The 21,376-nt window shown below is 43.2% G+C and overlaps 1 protein-coding gene across 3 annotated transcripts in view; it reads left to right on the top strand.

Moving 5' to 3' along the window:
* Dlgap1 (DLG associated protein 1) overlaps nucleotides 1-21,376 on the top strand; it is a 501,333-nt gene that overhangs the window by 118,790 nt on the left and 361,167 nt on the right. For all 3 annotated transcript variants that reach the window (XM_055610168.1, XM_055610169.1, XM_055610170.1), the window contains exon 2: nucleotides 1,670-1,758. The gene's annotated coding sequence lies outside the window, so the exon portion shown is untranslated. The remainder of the gene's footprint in view (nucleotides 1-1,669; nucleotides 1,759-21,376) is intronic.

A 21,376-nucleotide genomic window follows, 5' to 3' on the forward strand; every position in this document is an offset into this window, starting at 1 on the left:
GATAGATAGATAGATAGATAGATAGATAGATAGATAGATAGATAGATAGATCCTGTGTTCAGCTAGTAGGCTAGTTGCTAGCTCTGACATTCTCTAACTCTGAATTAGAAGCAAGGTAATTGAATGTCTGTGCCTCTGTCTCCTGGTCTATAAAATGGTGATCAGGAATGATACACTCCAGAGTTATAAAGTGTAACATCACATAACAAAGGTGCAGTGCAGGGGTGATGGGATTGTGTGTCTAACCAGATGGCTTCAAAATGAGAAGATTATTCCACATCACCTCAATGGATTCAGTCTAACCACATGAATCCTTAAATTTAGAGATGATTTAATGGCTGAGGAGAAAGAAGAGTTGAAAGAAGAAATCTAAGACTGCAATATGAAATTCAGCCACCATTCCTGACTTTGGAGACGGAGGAAGGTAGCATAATCAACAAGAGCATGTTGAAGATCTTTTATATCCAGCACATGGTCTGCTGTGCTGGGAAAGAAAACTCAATATACTCTCCACTCCCAGTGAATGTGCAGAGAATCGTTTACAAAGAGGCACTCACAAAGAATGTGCAAAGATAAGCATGACCAGAAGTAACACAGCAAAAGATGCTGCTGCGGAGTTCTAAGCTTCTCTTCCCCCATTGTTCACAAAAGAATAAGGCTGCTTGAAGCCCTGAGACTAAGAGTTGGGGGAAAGTAGGTGCTAACGCTGGGCAGTTCATTCAATAGGCAGATCTCAATTCTTAGGAAAGGTGAAGGAGAATGAGGCATCAGACCTTAGGGATTACATCAAGACCTTAAGACATCCCTACAGGAAAAGATCCTGGCCAGCTAAGGAAAGGCAGAGCGTGGAAGTGTGTGATTTTTGACTACTGGCAGTCATGGACCCATAAAGCCAGGAAAAAGAAGAGAGGAAAATCATTTCTGCAGCCTGACTGCACATCAGAAAGCCATGTGAGCGTTCCACAGGCAAGCTCCTCAGCGTCTGTGGCAGAAACAAATAGACCTTCCCCAGGTTACTAAGGAAGGGATGTCAGTGCTCAGCCAGGACTGGGAAGTAGCAGTCAGTGCAGACAGTGTGGAGCCAAACTTCGGAGGTTCTGAACCTCAGACCGCTGGAAGGCACTGAGCTCTTGTTTGCTGTGGGCCTGGCATGAGGAGGGGCCTCCCTGCCAGAGCAACCAGATAGGGATGATGCCAAGAAACCAAAGATGCTTGTGCACCTCCCCCCCCCCAGGTGGGACAGGAGGAAGAGAAAACGCAATCAGCAGCCCACTGGATGGCTGTTCCTGAGGAACACTACCTCCACCCCAGGGGACCCAGTTCTGTGACACATAATGAACTTTAAACAAAAAAGTGTTCATTAAATACTTAAGTTAACATGTGAAATGAAATCTGGAAAGCTGGGGTAGAATGGAAAACCAGTGTTTCACCAAAACAAAATAAGCAAATTGAAAAGGATAGAAGTTTTGGGAGGGGAGCTGAGTTTACTTTCAGGCTTATGGTAAAAAAAAAAAGGCATAATTTAAAAAGAAAAGGTAGTTCAGAGTATGCAAGCAGGTGTAGACATGAGTCGTGGGCCCCTCAACTATAATTCTTGAAACGCCGTCAACCTCTCATGTTGTATTTGCATGGGACAAGCAGACTAAAGGATGAACTGTGCTTCTGACAGGTTACATCTGCTCTGGGACCCGCTGTCACCTGAAGGCCCCTGTGTCTGCTCTAGAGAACTCCCGTTGAATGACAAAGACGCTAAGAACAGTAAGTCCAAGTGGGGAAACGGTGTGGGAAGAATGGGGCCTGTGAAACCCAGCCATCCTCTATTAAAACAGAAGGCAGCAAGGTATGAGTTGCACTCCCAGAATTCACAGTTACCTGCTGACTCCCACTCCACCTCCCACACACCGTGTGCCCACACTCATCACCACCACCACCACCACCACCACCACCACCACCACACCGCACCACCACCAAATCAAGACTGTCCTGTTTCCCCAGGCTCTGAGCTAACAGTATTACTTTAAAGATACCCCAGGTATGGGCACAGAGCTCAGTGGTAAAGCTTGTCTATCAAGTGCGAGGCCTTCGGTATCGTACCCAGTGGGATTTCTTGGTGTTTTTATTTAATAGCATTGGGAAGAAAAAAAAAAAAACATTCAGAGCCTGCCTATTATATTATGTACAGAAATTTAAAAAAAAAATAGGAACTATTCTCTTTCTTACTGGTGCCTTTTCCAACTCTTGAAAATATGTTGTTCTTTTTTTTTTCTTTTGTTTGCTAACTTAACTCTTACAGGACTACATAACATTAGCATCTATGGGAAAAAGGCTAGGTACATTCAGTACCTAGGAAAGATGGAAAGATGGGAGGGGAGGGTCTAGGGGAATGACAGGCTGTCTCCAGAGCTGTGTTTTGCCATCATGTGTCCTGACACATTTAAGAGGCAGAGGAAGAAAATTATATTACAATATATAATAATATATTCACAGTGTATTTTAAAATATTAATGCCATAGCAAAGAACTGAGTTTGGGTGACCTCGATTCCTAGGTTCCTTATTTCAGTTGTGGAAGAAATAGTATCTGAAACACAGAAAATGCCGAAGGCTCATAAATATAAGAGTACCTATTGCTCTGGTGTCAATGTGGTAATAAGCTTACAGAGGGAAAGTTGCCGCATCCCTATATGTGAATTATTTATGATCTGGCCTTCTGTCACTAATATGCCTGCACAATGGAGTTTCTGTGGACTCTATTTTTAACCATTGTTTCTTTGACTCTTGATAAACTTTAAACCATATTACCAAACCTTTGAGGCTGTTGGTTCTAGAAACGGGGCAGTATATGGTCCTGGCGTCTATGTAGACTATTATGTGGGAGAGGGAGGGAGGGAAAGAGAAAGAGAGGGGGAGAAACTGGCTGACTGACTGCTAAAGTTTCAGTGCACAAATAAAACAAATGCACTGTAGGTAGGTTGATTGGCAGAACTGATGGCTGTTTCCACCATGCCTGAATGTTCGTTCTCTTCCCTAGTGGAACTTCCTTCCTGGCCCGTAGATCCTGACCCCTGGCCTTTCTTCTCTCCTATATTTTCCCTCCAATTAAATTACCATGGATTTGGAATTATTTGTCTTTGATGGAGGTACTTTTGCCCTAAAGGTCACCTTTTTTATATGTTCCTAACTATAAAATGAAAGCTGTTTCATTTCGCATCCTTCCACATAATGAGATAAGATAACTGTAAAGGCCTTAAAAATAAACTGGTTTCAGGCATGAAGCTGCCTGAACGAGGCAAATTTAAAACAAAGTTCTGTGTTCAGGCTGCTGCCTTCCCCTCTTTCGTCTCCTAGTCTCGGTTGGCCAGTTCCCAGTCCTCTGCCCAAGAGTGCAGAGGTGAGCTGGACCCCAGTGCCGAGGTGAGCCCCTCCCACTGTGTTCGGTCTTCTCCACCCAGAGCCAGCATCTAACCACAACCCCGGGGGCCTCTCACGCCCACGTAAGAAGTTTTCATCCCACTTGTGCCAGCTCCCAGTTCATTTCCCTCCCTGGTTTACATATTAGGGCCACCTGGATCAGAGTCAGTGCCAATAACTTGTTGACGATGAAGAGAAAGAGTTGTCTGGGCCTGACCTGGTCATCGGGCAGGAACACCCCCCATGTGTGCCTCCAGATAGCCTCTGTGGCAATTTCCAGGACAGTTCTGTTAGCATGCTTCCCAGCAACAGTCAAGATAGGCAGCTTCCTTTTAAATAGAGTCATAATTTTTTGGCTCATAGTATTAGAGCTTTCTGTTCATGATCAGATGTCCCCATTTGGGGGTGGGCTTCACAGCGGGGAAACAGAAACAGACAGTGGAACAAAGCAGCGCATCTCATGACCAAGAAGAAAATCAAGGGAGATAAAGAGACAGTAAAGACCCAGGCATAGATGAGCATAGACATTGCAGAAATGGTGGGGGGAAGCTGCTTAGAGACCACAGAATGGGAAGAGAGGAGGAGGTAAGTGGATGCAGACAGGAAGGTGGACCTTCCACCATGGTGGTATTACAGTGGAGCATCCAATTATTAAGATATGTGGACTTGGCAGGACCACATTGTTTGAGCAGTGTATCAGTACCGTTGGCTTATGATTTTTAAACTTTGAAGTACTGAAAATGCTTGCCTATCCTATGATCAAGGTTTTTGCTTTTCATACAGTCGGTATTTACTAAATGATATGGCATACTCAGCATTTTATTATACACTGGATTTTCTGTGTAATTTTATCCAGCTGTAGGCTAAAATAAATACTCTATGTGCTTTACGGAAGAGGAGGCCAAGATGATGGTTAGGTTAAGAGTGTGAAAGCCTTTGTTGGTCTCCTTTTGAAGCTCCTGTCCCCTTTGTGTCCTTCTATCTGCCCCCCCCCCCGCTTCTTTCATAAGACTCCCTGCGTTCTGCACAGTGTTTGGTTATGGGTCTCTGCATTTGCTTCGATCCTTGGCTGGCTGGAGTCTTTTCAGAGGACCTCTATGATAGGCTCCCCTCCTGTTCCCTCTCTTCCTCTGCTTGTGGCGACCTGTTTGTCTTCTGAATGAGAATCAAGCATCCTCCCCAGGGTCCTTCTTGTTGTTTAACTTCTTTAAATCTGTAGCTTTTATTATGTTTATTCTATATTACATGGCTAATATCCTCTTACAAGTGAGTACATACCATGCATATTTTTCTGCTTCTGGGATATCTCACTCAGGATGATTTTTTCTAGTTCCAATCATTTGCCTGCAAATTTCATGATTTTCTTGTTTTTAATTGCTGAGCATATTCCATTGTGTAAATGTACCACAATTTCTGTATCTACTCTTCGGTTGAAGGACACCTAGGTTGTGTCCAGATTCTGGCAACTATGAATAAAGCTGCTATGAACATAGCTGAACAAATGTCCTGTATATTGTATGGTGGAGCATCTTTGAGGTATATGCTCAGTTGTGGTACACCTGGGTCTTGAGGTAGCACTATGCCCAATTTTCTGAGAAAGCACCAGATTGATTTCCAACGTGGTTGTGGTTGTAGAAGTTTGCACTCCCACCAGCAATGGAGAAGGGTTCCTTTTTCTCCACATCCTCTCCAGCATGTGTTGTCACTTGAGTTTTTGAGCTTATCCATTTTGATGGGTGTTAAATGGAATCTCAGAGTCATTTTGATTTGCATTTTTATGACTAAGGACGTTGAACATTTCTTTAAGTGCCTCTCCACCATTCAATATATATTGAGATTTCTGTTTAGCTCTGCACCCTATTTTTAATTGGATTATTTGGTTTATAGGTGTTTAATTTATTGAGTTCTTTACATATTCTGGATTTTAGCCTTCTGTCAGATGTAGGGTTACTGAAGATCTTTTCCTAGTTTTGTTCTGTTGACAGTGACCTTTGCTTTACAGAAGCTTTTCAGTTTCATGAGGTCCCACTTATTAATTGTTGATTTTAGGACCTGGGCTACAGGGGAGCCAGCAGAGCCATGCATCAACCAAGGACATGCATGGAGATGACCTAGAATCCCTGCACAAATGTAGCCCATGACAGCTCAGTCTCCACATGTGTTCCCTAGTAAGGGGAACAGAAACTGTCTCTGACAGGAACTCAGTTGCTTGCTCTTTGATCACTTTTCCCTGGTGGGGCAAGCTTGCCAGCCCTCAGAGGAAGAAAATCCAGGCAGTCCTGATGAGACTTGATAGGGTAGGGTCAGATGGCAAGAGAGGAGGGCTCCTTCCTTCAGTGGACTAGAGCAGAGAGATGGGAAAGGGGCAAAGAGGGAGTAGGGTGAGACTGGAAGGAGATGGGGGAGTGCTACAATCCGGATATGAAGTGACTAAATTGTTAAATAGATAAACAAATTAATTAATTAATTAATTAATTAATTAATTATAAAATGTGTGAGATTCACTTTGGGGTTCTATTTTTCGATAGTTTAATAGGTTATCACCTGCTATAAATGGAAGGACATCTGCAGTGCTTCATAAAGCATGCTAGAATGAAACAGGCATGCAGATGCTAATGACAAGAAGACTGTGGCTCTGGCTACTTCATCTGAAAAATATTGCCAATGTGACAAGAATTTTTGCTTTATTAGACCACTCCATGGAAGCACAGCAACTAGAAGAGCAAAAAGAAAACCGGGCAAACTCTGTGACACAAAAGTGGCAAAATGCACCCCACTTGAACCATCCTTTTAATACACACGGGCTGCACAGCTTATTAGTAGGACTAAGGCATAAATTGTTTTACAGAGGGCAAAAAGAAGGCATGGGGCCTCCTGTTACCACCAAAAGACAGAGACCTTAAAGTCACCAAAAGCCATCACCACAAAGCTCGGAGGGTGAGTCTGGGAGGACCATCTGGAACCTGTGGGTCTCTCTGGCTCCCGTGTGGGGGTGGACCTGGAGAACCCAGGTGGGCTGGAGTAGTCCGAGCTCCACAGACACTTAAGTGGGACTCCTACACACCGCCTCCAGCCACCCGCCATGTTGAGGAGTAACTGCTGGAAATAGAACCCAAACTGAGCAGGAAGATGGTTTAGGGGCAAAAGGACAAAGAAGAAAGCTGGGTGGATGTGGCAGAAGAGGAAAGAAGCCAGGAGACACTGAAAATAGGACAATGGAGAATGACCCCTCAGCCATGGGGTGCTGGATCCATCTAGATGCACTGTGATGTTTTCTTGTTGACATAATGACAGTGTTGAGTCCTTGAACCTAAAATCGTAAGAGATTAATAATAAACCAAAATACAACAATGTATTCATGTTTATTTCTCTCTCCTTGTTTCTCTGCTGACATTAGGCAAGTAGATTATTCAGCATGAATAACCTATAACCTATAGTAAACAGTGACTCTTGTTCATGATTGGACGAAGCCAGACAACGCAAGGGGTTGTTTTTAATTATAGTTCTTAGAATAATGCCTATTTTTAAACTTAGGAAGTTTATTTGGGGAATTTTCCCATATAATGTTTTTGGCCCATGTTTGACTGTGGCTAGCTGGAGCAACAGAAAAATGAATCCTAGACAAAGGAAGACTGCTATGTTTATAAACCTGTCCTAGTATGAGACGAAGAGGAGCCACGGGTCTCAGAGCCGTCTGTGGCGTGCCGTCTCTCACACCCTGAAAGGCAGGTGACGAGTGCAGATCCACAGCTGTGGCGCTGTGCACAAAGTCATCCTGTCTCCTCCGAATGGGTGACAGAATGGGTGACAGTGTTTAAAACGGCTGCCTATGACTTCACCTGTTTTCAAAGAATTCATTTTCAGATTGCCTAATATGAAGTCAAACCTACCATGTCAGTTAGCACACAGGTGGGAAACTCTTCTCTGCTGAAATAATAATATATACTCCCTTTTCCAGGTAGACAGGGGTCTGTAAAACATGCCAGTATTTCTCTAATGAAAGAGTGAAACGGGCAGATAGAAAGTAATGTTGTGGAGCAATGTAGTAATGAAAAGATGTCACAGCATTTAAAACTAAACCTGTACTCTCAGGCAGAGGAAGGAAACAGAATAAAGGAGAGGGTATGGGCACTAAATTGATCTTGTAAATCTGACTTTAGAGTCCCACAAAACTTCACACCACCGTGAAGCAAAATTAAATTTGAAGCAATCTGTAACATCAACATCAAAAGAGAAAACCGTGCCCGTCTGTCCAGTAGGTGGCACAGCAGGGCTAAGAGGAGATGCCGGATGACTTCAAGACACAGGTGCCATGCATGTCCCAAGCTGACAGTCAGGCTTAGGACAAACACGACTGCAAGGAATTGTAAGCTGTCATCGTGGGATTTATTCTCACGGTGTCGTGTGTGCGAGCCTTATGCTAGAGAAATAAAGCTAGAGAATAAAGATAGTCATCATCAGAAGACTGAAATTTGACCGAAAATAAAAAATAAAAAAGGAATACAGTTAAACAAACAAACCGGTCCTCCACTTGGGTTTGAATAAGAAGTGTCATGAGTTCCTGCAGGTTGCTTTATTAATAAGCATTTCTTACTTTTTGTTCTCAGAAAGATTTAGAAGGTTTAGACCCTCACCATGAGACCATGGTCTCTGCCCAGTGTCTTCACTGTTGGGCTTGACGAGGGTTCCTGGGAGAGTGACGAACCACAGGTCTGAGGGAAGGAACCGGAGCCTGGAGAGGCTGTCCTAGGCTACCTGGTACTGAGCCCTCAGGAATGTTTGAACAATAACAGATATAACAGCTGTAATGGATCAACGCCCGACAGACTTCTTGAGCTCTGTAAATCTCTAATGGAACGGGCATAAAATGCTGCTAATGATGCTGTAAACATAAAATGTTATCACTGTGCTTGGAGAAGGTGCCCGGAGACAAAAATTCTTTCCCAAACCAGCAAATAGCCGGGCGAAGTGGCATGCACCTTTAATCCCAGCACACAAGGAGATAGAGGCAGGCGGGTCTCTGTGAGTTCAAGGCCAGCCTGGTCTACAAAGCGAGTTCAGGTCAGCCAAGGCCACACAGAGAAACCCTGTCTCGAAAAACAAAAACAAAAAGCTGAACAAAACAAAACAAAAACCAACAAATGAAGGGAATCAAACAGCGAACCTCCATGCAAGCTGTCTCGGGTAACCGAAGAAGTCAGTGTGACATTTCTCTCCGACAAAGTGTCACATCTCACACGTGAAGACACAGTGTTCGAATTATGGCACCGTATTGAGACCTTCAACAGCACAGTGGATACAGACACTTACAGTCAACGATAACCCATGTCACAACAAGCCTCTGCAGATATCTGCTTCAAAACAGAGGGGTACAGCGCCATAGATGGGTGTGTTTACCAGAGTCGATGGGTCGGCATTACTCAATCAATTCCAGCCACAATGGCTGCCCACACTAGACGTGATGACAGATGCCTGGCAAGAACTTAACAGTGAAATGAAAAATGGGTTTCAGTAGCTTTTAATTATGATTATTTACTCAATAATATTAGGAAAATAAGTGTATGGGATGAAGACTAATTTTAAAGTACTCGTTACAATTTTTGTTATATTTGTGCCTTGTGTTAGATTCCTATTAAAAGGCACTAGTCTATTCTAGGCACAACGTGCAGGAAAAGCATTAGACAGAGGAACCGGATCAGTGACACCAGGAATCAAAGTCTAAGCTTTTAGACACAGCAAGATCTAGACTTCAGGAATCGCGGACATGTACTTTATTTTACTTTGTTTTATTGTATTGCATTTTAGTTCTTGAGGGCGGGGCCTCTTTCAGTAATCCGAGCAGGCCTGTGGCACGTGGCAATCCTTCTGCCTCAGCTGAAGGCTTACACTTCAAATCACAGAATTAAGGGCACCTAGGCTTGACTTTTAATGTGCCACGTCAAATGCTGGGTGCCGTTCATTAAGTAAGAAAGATTACTTGTTGGCATCCAGACTTTCACTTCTGTCCTAAATTGCCAATTTAAAAAGTCACAGTGGCTTAATGTCACTTAAACTCTTATATATGCCACAGATATGACATATGACTAACTAGCCCACAGGAAGAAATATTCACTGTCAAATAAGAATACATTGATGCCTGGTTTGTGATGGAAACAGGTTTAAAGTTTTACCCACATTGCAACAACAGGAAAGAACACCAGGGGGCAGTGCCGTTCGCACAGCGCTCTCTGGGGACCGGAAAGTGGCTCCGCTGAAGGGGTAGCATAGCAACATTTCTCTGGCCGCCTTTTTGAAATTACATAGACAGTTTGCAGCAGCCCATCACCTCTTGAAAAGACCCTTTGCTCAAATTCTGAATTAGTTCATACTCCTTTTGTAAGTACTCCTCCTGTTACAAAGAGAGAGAAAGTGGACGTGGTTTTTTTGAAGTGCAGTTTCCAAGGCTGTGCAGAAATAGTACCTAGTTGCTGCTGCATTTTTCTCTTGTATTCACCACCCTTTTTCATCCGCCCTTCCAGGTGTCTTGGCGACACTGTCGCTTTTGAGAGCATTTAACAATAGTTTCCAATCTCAGACTTCATCTTTCTTCCTCTCCATCCATAATTCAACTCAACTCGGTTTAATTCCAACTTTAAATAATTAAATAAATTTATTAAATAATCAATTTAGATGCTAGCCCACTACCTGCAAAAAAAAAAAAAAAAAAGAACAAAAACTAAAATGTCAAAACTAAAAGTCGAAGCCATAAAAACTTACTTACATTTTCTAAAATTATATTTTATCTGTTTTTGTTGGTGGCGGTGGTGGTGGTTGGTTGGTTGTTTTTTGGGAGGGTGGGTCTTTTGACGTTTCTGCTTGTTTGTTTTTTTTTACTCTTGTCTTGTTTCTGGGACAGTGCCTTACAGTGTAACCCAGCTGCCTCCACTCACCCATCCTCCTAGTTCAGCTTCCCAGGGCCGGAACTGTGAAAGCGTACCACCATTCTCCTCGGTTTCGAGGTTCACTCTGAAAGCTCGCTATTCTGTCGACAGCGATCTTGTGGTGGATCAGGCAGTGTTGGGCACAGGCCACAGGTACTTCATATGTGGTGATAACTTCAGCATTCTATGCTCAATTCAGAACCCAGCTGAGTCCCAGAGCCTTCTGGATATGCTGCGCCTTCTAATACTCAAACAACAGATGATTTTTTTTAAGTAGACTCCGAGAGTACTACATGCGCTGTGTTCTGAACTCTGCTTTGACCTACTTAAATTCTAATTCCCCCTTCCACACGGTTCTCGTGATTTACTTCTCGAAGTCTCTTGGGAATGTGTCATTAGCAGCAGGTGGTGGGGGTGGTCATGAAAATATGTGATTAATACCATTAATCCTGCTTGGTTCTGATTCATTTCTTCAGGTCCTTTGTACCTGGAATTTCTACAGCCCAATACTCTTCACATTTTATAAATAATAAGTGGTTTGCTCTCCTGTGCATAGAGGCAGTTTGGATCTAGGTTTCTGCAACTGAGAATTTCAGTTTATTGCATCTTCTTTCAGGATTAAAATAACTTTGGTTTCACTATACCAGCCAGAATTCTGTGGGGAAAGAGACTCACTTTACAAGCAGGTTACAGTGAATTTAAACCGGGGGCTCTTTTCACGTGGACAGGTTGGAAAGAGCAATGGCAGAGCACTAAGGAGACGGTCACCTCCACAGGCCTGACGGTACAGCCAACAAGAAGCTGGGTAGTTCTTTAAGAAGCACAGCTATGATCCCCACAGGAGCTGCCATCCTGGAGAAAAAGAACCACAACCCACTGCCAGAGCAGAGCAGGAAAGAGCTGAGGCATGAACCCCAACCTCCTTCCACTGTGCTCTGCCCCAGACAGAGCCTGACCTTGGCCGCCCAGAGTGAAAGGGGGAGAGGGAACCAGGTGGGGCCTGTAGCCATGGAGAATAACAGACCCTGGGTGCTGGAGCCCGCCTGGAGGGTCTCTCCTTGTGTGTCTACTTCAGTCACCCATTTGCTCACCAAATCCAAGGGGAGCAGGAAAGCAGGCCTTTAAGGAAGGTCCTCAGCAATGCTAGGCTTTCTGCTCCCTGCGTCATGTCTGATGCTTTTGTGAGGTTCAATGGGAAACATCTGCCACTCCATAAAAATGTAGAATTTCTTCTCAACATCACGGGACAAACTTTTAAGTGGGTTCAGCATCCTTTGATTCTACAGAGCTCAGACAGAGATCCCAGGGAAAGGAGCACAAACCAGTATCAGAGAGCAAACTAATAAATCAGAAGATATTTAAGGGATTTTTTTTTAAGCGCTGTGGAAAGAAACCAAAAAGAATAAAAGGATCTTTCTGCATAGTATTTTATTAATCTAGATTTCCCTTATGAGTGAGGCAGCTGTGTGGTGTGGTTAGCTATCAGAGAAGGGGAGGCTGTGATATGAGAGCCAAGTTGCAGAGATAAGAGCTTTTCATCTGTCATTTTTAGGAATATCTATCTATCTATCTATCTATCTATCTATCTATCTATCTATCTACATATATATATATATGCATGTTTCATGGCCTCCAGTACAGAAATAATATTGAGCCAGCACCAAAATAAGAGTGAAAGTAGTTATAATGTAATATAGCCAAAGGTACCGCAGGAAATGCTGCATGTTCTGATTATGAGTGAAAGAGTCAGAGGACTTTCCAGTGCCTCAGACCAGGGTAGGTGGGACATTAGCATACTAAAGCAAGAATGTGTGACAGGCACAGCCTGTGTTCCAGCCCCCTCAAGCCCATCCTGAGCAGCTCTGAGGGAAGGGTGGTGCCTGCCAGAAATGGGCTCCAGAGTTCCCAGGCCACGGAGGTGGAAATCTTCCCCAAAAGACTCCAGGGGCCCTTGGTCGCCACCATTGACCCCGTGGAGTAGGCGGGGCCGCCTTTGTCCTCTGTCATGTGATTTCCAGGACCCCACCCCCAGATTCCCATCTCTCCCACTGGGCCATGTCTCAGATTCCTGACAAAGTGTCCTCATGAGTAGAGGCTTTGACTCCTATGAAAATCAACCAGCTCCTTTGCTCTGTTCTCATACTCCACCACCAAAAATACAGAAATGAAGACATGCAAGTTCAAACGTTTAAGACTTTTATTTAATTCCAGGCATTTGAGTCTTTATTGAGATCATTTGAACAAGACAGACCAGCAAAACTCAGAATGAGCTAGCACTTTAACAAGAAATGAAGTGGAAAGCTTCAAGTTTTTTTGTTGTTGTTGGGGAGAGTATGTGTTTGTTTGTTTGTAGTTAAAATTGGAACTATGGCAAGTTGATGTTTGGTTTGGGAAGAATAAGATAAACAAGGTGAAGTCTGGGATGGATGACTAATGCTGCCGAGAGCTCCTGTGGCCAGCCCACATATCTTTGAATTCATTTTGCGTCCATGACGAGCCATCCAACCACCCTGAGAGGGTCGCCATATTCAGGAAATCCTCCTCCCCTTCCACTATCACCCAGCTCTGGAAAGGGCACTAGCGAGCTCTGTTCCAGCCCCCAAGAGACTATGGGAATCAGTGAAGTCCTTCTGGATGCGAGTTCATTTTACTAAAACAGGAAACCCCAGCAACTCCTCGACTCCTCCCTCCTCCATGAAGCTCTGCTCATGTTTCTGTTTCCCACCTCCTGTGTGTGCACTCACTCCCCAAGAGACAACAGCACTCTCCACATTCTAAGCTGACCTTGGCTAGACACTCTTCCCTGACCCAGAAACCCATGGATGGGGCCCTGGGAGACAGAAACATCAGCAGATCCCGAGGGACCCATGATTCAAGTGACCTTGTGCGGGATGGCTGACGGGGACAAACATGGACCTGCCACCTCTCCCCCGGGCCCACATGGAAAGGACAGTGAAGAGCTTCTCACTCAGTTTCGCACCAGAGTTTTATCCCAGCTAAGCAGTCGCAGACACATGACACTCAGAAAATGTCTGAACGGAATTATAGCTACCCCAGGCCCATGTCTACGTTAAAGACTGAAAATAAAGAGACAAATGGTGAAAACATAGAGAAAGTGCATTTGTACTTCTGCTGCTGAGGCTAAGTTTTTTAGCACGAAGCCTAAAGTTAAAGACAAACTGTTCTATAAAGTATGCTTTGAAATTTGTAATGAGGGTACATAAGAGAGACAGTATTATGACTCACATTATATTCAATAATCATTATGTAAATATTAGTTTTGGATGAATTATAACTTGAAATATATATCTAAGAAAATGTGAAGGTGAAAATAAATATATCTGGCTGTATTCTTCTTTAGATTGTAATAATTTCAATAATGATCAAATCAGGTCATCAGCTTATCCTGTGGATTAAATGGGTTTATATAGTAAGGCGCTCAGACAATGCCTTGCTTGTAGAAGGGCCAATGGCTAGTGTTCTACACAGGTGTTTTTTTTTTTTATCATTATGATTATAATTGGATTTTAAGCTTTTAAGGTGAAAGAGTAACCATCATTTAAGCCTGTATGTTTCTAACTTGTCTGGGTGGGGGAGGGTTGTTGGCTTGTTTTTGTTTTGAAACAGAGAAACCTATTTCCAAAATCGTCCCTGTAAAAACACAGACTTAGGCAGCTGATGAGCTGGGGCTCGACCTTCAGAGGGCCACGTGCCTACTGAACAGCAGTCTTCTGTGGTGATGACTCTGGTAGGCAGAGAAAAACCGAGCTGTGGCCAACGTAGATAATTTCCACGGTGCTCTTGTTCTCAAAACTAACACTTTCATTCTGCTGTAGGATAATTGATAGGGTTAAAAGTTAGTTAACTACAAGACAGTGGCCAATAAGTAATCTGTATGAGTGTTCAAATGGCGCCTGGTCCAGGTGAGCCATCCTGGGTCTGGGAAGGAACCCCTTATGGGAATAGGGTGTGGCAGGGAGAAAACACCAGCAGATCCAGCAAGGTACGGACCTCTGGATGTGTAGCAGCTAAATGTCAGCTCTGGGCATTTGAACCTGTCTTGTAAAGGCTGGAAAAGGTCCACATTTGGGTTGGAATTCTTCTGAGAACAGTTAGATTATAAAGGGAACTGAAAACCTTTATCTGCTTCTTACTTGGTCTTCCTAGAATTAAAGTTCTCCAGGATCTTTGAAAGCATGTGGGTATTTACCGTCTTCCATAAGTAGGAGCCTTCTAATGATCTTGGCCACTAATAAGGAGGATTACTGTTCAGTCATACCACTTTGGCCAGGGAGAATAAAGCAAACCAAGTACCCACCCTAGCGAATGAGTTTGTCTATAATAAAGAAATGGTTCTGTTAAGGTTGGATAAAAAAAAAAATAACCCAAGTAATCATAGACAATTGAGAGTGCTTGGAACAGAACTCAGAAGTGCAGGGCCTGTGTGCAACACGAAGAATAAGATGAAGTGAGAGCAGAAAGTTACAGGTTATAGGCATTGAGCTGCGCCTCCATCTTTACCCAAGAGCACTCGGCATTCCCTGTGCTTATTGAAATAAAGAAGTGCAGGTGGCTCTCCACTCAGACTGTGCCTGCTCGGCAGACAGGTGAGCGTGATGGAACATACAAAAGCCCAGTGTCTGCTGGGTGGCCCAGACGGAAGAAGTGGCTCAAATAAGAAGCTTGCAATGTATAGCGAAGGACATGACTTACTTGCCAAGTCCAGATCTTGTCAGTTTTGGGAGTTGTGAAGGCCACTTTGTTAGTGCTTGTGTGTGTGTGTGTGTGTGTGTGTGTGTGTGTGTGTGAATCCCAAATAAGCTAAGGAACATCGGTGGCATAACAGAAGAGTGACATTTGGAGCTAATGAATTATTTTTAATAAAATATGGCTCTGCCATGAGAGGTGGGAACCATAAAGAGCACAGTGAACGTGTTTAGAGGATGTTCTGATTTGTTTGTCTGTTTCCAGACACTAAAAACAGAATTTTGTTCATGCTACGAAACATTGCATGATTTCTGCTCTCCCCCCGGGGTGCTTTCCCTGCCTTTCTCCCTTCTCTAATCTCTGACCAAACAGGACCTTTGGTGACACTCTCTGTTCTGAGTTTCAGATCTCTCTTGTCTTTTCCCAGCTCTACTTCAAATCCTAGTTCTGTGCTCCCTGCTACCATTTCAGTGAACTGCTGTCATGACAAGAGCTTTTGCCTTCAGACTTGCAGTGGCTACTAACCCTCCCGTGGCTTCTGCTGGTTCTGCCATCAAAAAACGACAGATTTCAGAGGAAGCTAGTGAGTTTTCCTTGTTCGTCTAGGCCTTAAAGATTCCTTTCTCAAAACAGAGGACTCTATGAGGAACAGGCTCCGGTTGTTTGGTTCTTGACAAGATGGTGGGCTGTGAGGAAGTCCAGGATATTAATATTAATTATGGTGTTGAGTGTCCTTTGCTTAGTTTATGGGTTGTTGGTTTGTTTGGGTTTTTTTTTTTTTTATAGATTTAGTCAACTATTTAGCTTCACTAGCAAATCTAAGCCTTTTTTATTATGTAAATAAGTCTTGGGTAAAATCTGCTAGTAGAGAATGTTCGTTTTCTACATTGCTTATTAAGCATGAATATCGAAGTCCAGTGCTTTAATGTATCTAGCTGAGCGTCATTTGAGAAAGGAAGTTTGTATGCAAAAGGGCCATGATCTTGTCCTGAAGAATAGTATCAAAATCTGAGTTTGGTGGCACATTTAGGAGGCTGACACCGGAGGATAATAAGTTTGAGGCCAGCCTGGGCTGCAAAGAAAGACTCTGCTTCAAAGGAAGCAAAATAAAAATTGAAGCTAAAATAACACAAAAATAGGTTCAAGAGATTTGTTGTTCATATATGAAGATCATAACAATGATGACATACTGCGCACTTGAAAGCTGGGGAGAAAATAGATGTTAAATGTGAGGTGCCGCCTACACTAGCTAGCTTCAGTTAGCCAACCCATAATACCTGACATATTTCAAAATAGAGCATACGCCATAAATACGTAGTTGCCAATTAAAAATAAGCAATTTTTAGTTGCCAATTAAAAATAAGCAATTTTTAAAGTAGTGAAAAAGTAGACAAAATTAAGCCCTCGACATACAATCTGGACCCGAGAGGAAGAACTACGAGGTGAAAATTGCTGCACGTGTATTTTTCAGAGAACAGTAAGAAAGTTACGCAGCGATGCTCTCATACATTGGCAAAGCTCATGCTTCTCCCAGAAATGGAAGAGACCCTTCCCCTGAACACCTGCAATCCCACAGTGCCCAAACCTCCCAGGAGAGTTAAGACTCCTCATTTCCACAGCGACCACTACGATACATAAGCATTTCCAGGCCTTGAACTGTCGGCCAGCTCCCAACCTGCTATTGTGCATTCCTCACTAGCTGGTATCCCCATTATCAGCTGGGCTGTTGATCTCAGGTCCCACCACCTCCAGTAACCCCGAACTTGTCTGAGTCCACGCATGTTGCCTCTCCATGGACCAGAGTCCTCCTCACCCAGCTCTTTCTTCCTCTCCCTGTTTCACATTCTGACTTGGTGCAGCCTCCTCACCCAGGCAGCCATGTCATTCTCTCACTCCTTTGTTCTCCCCAGTTAAGCCTGCTTCTGAAGGCTCACTAACAGTGTTCCTCCAGTGTCCAGCCTTCTCTCTACTTCCTTACTTCCTAAACTCTATGCTGCACACTGCGGTGAATCCCAAGTGGAAGACAAATGGTGCCTGCAACGTCACGCCGTGAGGAAACCAGGGGGAGGAACAGAATCAGCTTTGCAAGTTCTAGTGTGAAAACAGTTTTTAAAAGAAGAAGCCATAAAGTAATTAACATGCTGATTGCGACACATAGCTACCACTTTAATATAGCTTAAAATAAATACAGTGTTAGCAAAAGGTTATCAATATGTGCAAAGACGGTTTTCAATTTTTTTTAATTTTTTAAAAGCAAACTATAGAGCTACTAAAGCATTGTGGAGTACATAGTGACAATTTCTTCCCATTTTGAAATTATTTATGGCACTGAGGGAGTTTCCTAGCCACTTTCTGTATTCTCTTTCCCCTCCTTCTTGTCCACCACAAGGTCAAGAGCCTCTGCCACATGTCCGTGTCATAGTCATGTTTTGCCCAAGGGCATAGATCATAGCAACCATCGCCTAAACTTGCTGAAACCATGAGCTAAAATAAGCCTTTCTTCTCCTGAAGGTTTTCCGCCAGGTATTTTCTCACAGCAGCGTAAGAGCTAACTAATACAGGGGTCGAGTGGATGCCGTCTGCAGCTTCAGTCATGGGGAAAGTACACACATCTTCTGCCGTGCGACAGCCAGGGCAGGGGAAACCAGGGTGGCTTCCCTCCGACTTTCTCCTGTCCGCATTAGTTCCCGTTCTGGGGCTGTGATGAAATACCACGACCAAAGGCAACTCGTGGAAGCAAGAGTTTGTCTTGGCTCCCAGTTCCAGAGAGATAAGAGGTTATCCTGGTAGGAGGCATGGTAACAAGCCTCAGGATTGGTGGTGGGAGCAGGAAGCAGAGAGGTGAACAGGAAGTGGGGCGGGACTGTGAACACCCAAAGCCCGCCCTCAGAGACGTACTTCTCCAGTAAGGCTCCACCCTACCCTCTCCCCACCCCGATCCCAAGATTCTACAGCCTCTCCAAACAGCATCACCTACTGGGAACGCAGTGACCAAGCACCAACCCACGTGAGACATTCTCAGTTGAACCCTCACATGCCCTGAAGATGCTTGGCAGCCCCTCGGGAAAGCTGACCCCTTGTCAGAGCTAAGCGCTCCGCTGTAGAGTGGTGCTCGGGAACTGTCCAGCACGGGGTCTGCGCATAGTCACTCCTAAGCAGCTTCCCGGACATGTCCTTACATTGTTACATGTATTCCAAGCACTGTTGCAAGTCTGGGACTGCCAGACACAAAGTCAGTATGCTTTCATTCAATTGCTGAATAACTGAGGGGACAGAAGACAGAGAATAAACCAACAATAGAACTAGAGAGCGGGAAAGCATATCCATGAACTGATACATACGCTAAAACCATATGCCAGCTTATTTGCAAACAGATCAATGATAGGTTTTCACTGTGCACACTGAGGTGGTGTATTCATAGTATGTCAAGTATGTCTCAGTATGCATGTGCTCACTCAAAAATTAACTGACAAGGTTAGGTATACTGTTTCTAAAGAGAGTGTCATAAATATAAATGCATATCCTGAAAAGCTGAACCCCTTTCAATTGAATGACTTTCTTACTAGGTGGACATTGTAAAATGATCCAAGCTATTTTGTTACCAGGAGCCCATCAGAGATGGCCACTCAAGTATAGTGTGAAGCCAATTGAGAGTCCTTATCCTAGCAGGACTGGATTGCAGTCCGGTGTTGAGATGTAAGCATAGTGCCTGAGCATTTAAACCAAGGGCCTTTTAAAGGCAAAGCTTGATGCTGACCTTGCTCAGCAGCTGCAAGGGGAGGTCAGCACAAGCAAGCCGGATAACAGAATCTAGAAGTTAGGTGTAATATCTTGGCCTCAGGTAATGGAAGAGAGTTGGATAATTTTCCATGGCATTCTCCCTCAAGAAAATCAAATTCTAGTTAAACCTGAAATGGCCTCAGCAAGAATACAAGATGGAGGAACTGTCTTGCCCTGTCACGGTTTGTGCTCTTGTGACAAGAGGCTGAGGAAAGGGATTTTCTTAGTCACCTCAGAGAGGTCTAGTTCACGTAGAACTCTGTGACTATTTAAAAGCCTAGTTTTGATTTTATTTTTATGACCCCCTCAAAATCCATGACTACCAGTCTGAGAGGCTATGACTTTTACAGTGCCTGTTGATAGAGAATTTCCCAAACTGATTAATGAAGAAAGCTTTATGTAGGATCTGCTAGGTTTAATTTTTATTGCTCTTTCAAAGAGCAAGGTTTGATAAACTTGGTTTCCTAAAACAATCAGGCAGGGATTTTCTGTGAGTGTTCCAATAATATCTCACCTCATCCTCAGTGGATCTCACGGTGCTGAAGAATGAGTCTTAAAATGAGCCCTCGAGAAATACATTTCAAAATGCAATCTATAAGTCCTTATGGCAGATCGTATATCAGTTGCTATGAAAACAACAATTCAGAAGAAATTAAAGAAGAGAGTAAGCAGATTATAACTTTTCAATGAAATTTGTCATCCATGTATATACAGTTTTCTATAGGTGGAATGTACATGTATCTCTCACTGTCAGGAGTAGTCCAAAAGAAATGTTATGTGATAATTTAATGCAGAGCAATATTTGGGAGAGTAAAACGGGATTTTTGTGAGCTTAAGGCCAGGCTGGGCCACAGGGTGAGAGCCTCTCTTAAAAAAATAATAATAATAATAAAAATAAAAGAGAAAAAATCAGGTCTTGAATCTCAGTTCAAATTGAAGAAAAACTTTTGCTTCCATATTTTAATGTTAATACTAACAAGATGTCGTTGCTATGGTTAAATTATCAGATGGCGTTAGGTGCTCTACTTCAGACTTGAATGAGTGATCATTAGCTGGAAAGTGAAAGTAAGAACTCTCTTCTTCACCATAGTAACAGGAGAAGATGCTCCTGCCCTCCCCCCCCCTTTGTTTTTCGGATTTGCTAGATACTTACCTCCCCATCTGCCTAGCTCTGCTTGTCAGCTCCCTGCCTCCTGACAGGTTTCTAACAAGCTGTAACAAAAACACTGTTGTAAAAAGTAGCGCTTGCCAGCTGCACTTGGACAGCTGAGACCCCCTTTCTTTAGAGGCCTTTCTGTTGTTGTTCTATGACTAGTCCTCATAGCTCCAGTAAAAATTCTGGGCAGGAGTGGCTGATGTTATTTGTTTGGCTTTAATTGACATACTTTGCTAAAGCTCTTTGGGAGTGAAAAATCAAAGAAATCACCTTTCTTTGTTCCATATGAAATTCAAGGCTAAAGCTATTAATTACAATAAAACTCAGTGAAATAATATTACACTAAACACAGGAGGAATCAAGTTCAACAACGCTCAACTCATCATGGATTCTGCGTTTTTCCTTTTCGTCATATATCTGCTTGGTTCTTCTCAGGGAAAACGGTGTTCTTTCCCTTTGCCTGTAGCAGCAAACACTAATCCTGGCATCATTATCAAGTGCTAACCAAATGCCCACACCCTAACACAGCAGACTTGTGAATTTCCTGGCAAGCACCTTCTGTCGTAAATACAGGCGAGACAGCCTTCAGGCAGATCCCGGAGTCATGTCCTGTGCACACTCCATACATGAAAGGACTTTACGTGTACCACGTTAAAATTCAAGCAAACGTCATCTTTGGCTTGAGCTCAGTAGCTACACGCTGGCACAAATAACCGAGTTGGCAGAAGGGATTTGGCACTCTTACTAAGGGCAATAACTTTGATTTTACATAGAGTTGAGGAGATTCGCTGCTAAAATATAAAACTGAGAGACTGACTGCATCTGTGCTAGTTTGTCTGAATAATTTTTAAAACTGAAGCTCTTGAGTAGTCATATTCCAGTTAGCATTGTCTCCATCTGAAATCTCTTATGTTGGTTTATTTTAAAGTTCCCTTCTTTCTATGTGTGTATTTCTGTTTTAAGAGCAAAAACTTTCACTCTAACATTCTTTTCCAACGGCTGGGCCTGTCCATGGTTGAACCCATTAAGTGCCAATGAAGAAAAATATGCAGCAGGATGTTTTGTGAAAACCTTACGGACAACCTTCCTGTGAGTCTCTGTCATTTAGTCTTCAAAAAGGACCGAGTGGTGACAATATTTCTTCTTAGGTGAGAATCGTTGGGTGAAATGTTGGAGTAGGTGCTCCTTGGTGAGATTTATAACAGCTTTGTGATATTAGGGAACTATTAAATCTGACACAGACATATTAAAATCTTTTGACCTGGAGAATTAAGCTTCCCTGATAGTCATTTTGTTCTTTCCAGTTCTTCTATAGGAACGAAATAAACAATCATGATTTAAAAAAAAATAGGATTGCTATTATATTATATTATATTATATTATATTATATTATATTATATTATA

The sequence above is a fragment of the Psammomys obesus genome, unplaced genomic scaffold, assembly GCF_907164565.1.
Source record: "Psammomys obesus unplaced genomic scaffold, mPsaObe1.curated_primary_1811, whole genome shotgun sequence".
Lineage (NCBI taxonomy): Eukaryota > Metazoa > Chordata > Mammalia > Rodentia > Muridae > Psammomys > Psammomys obesus.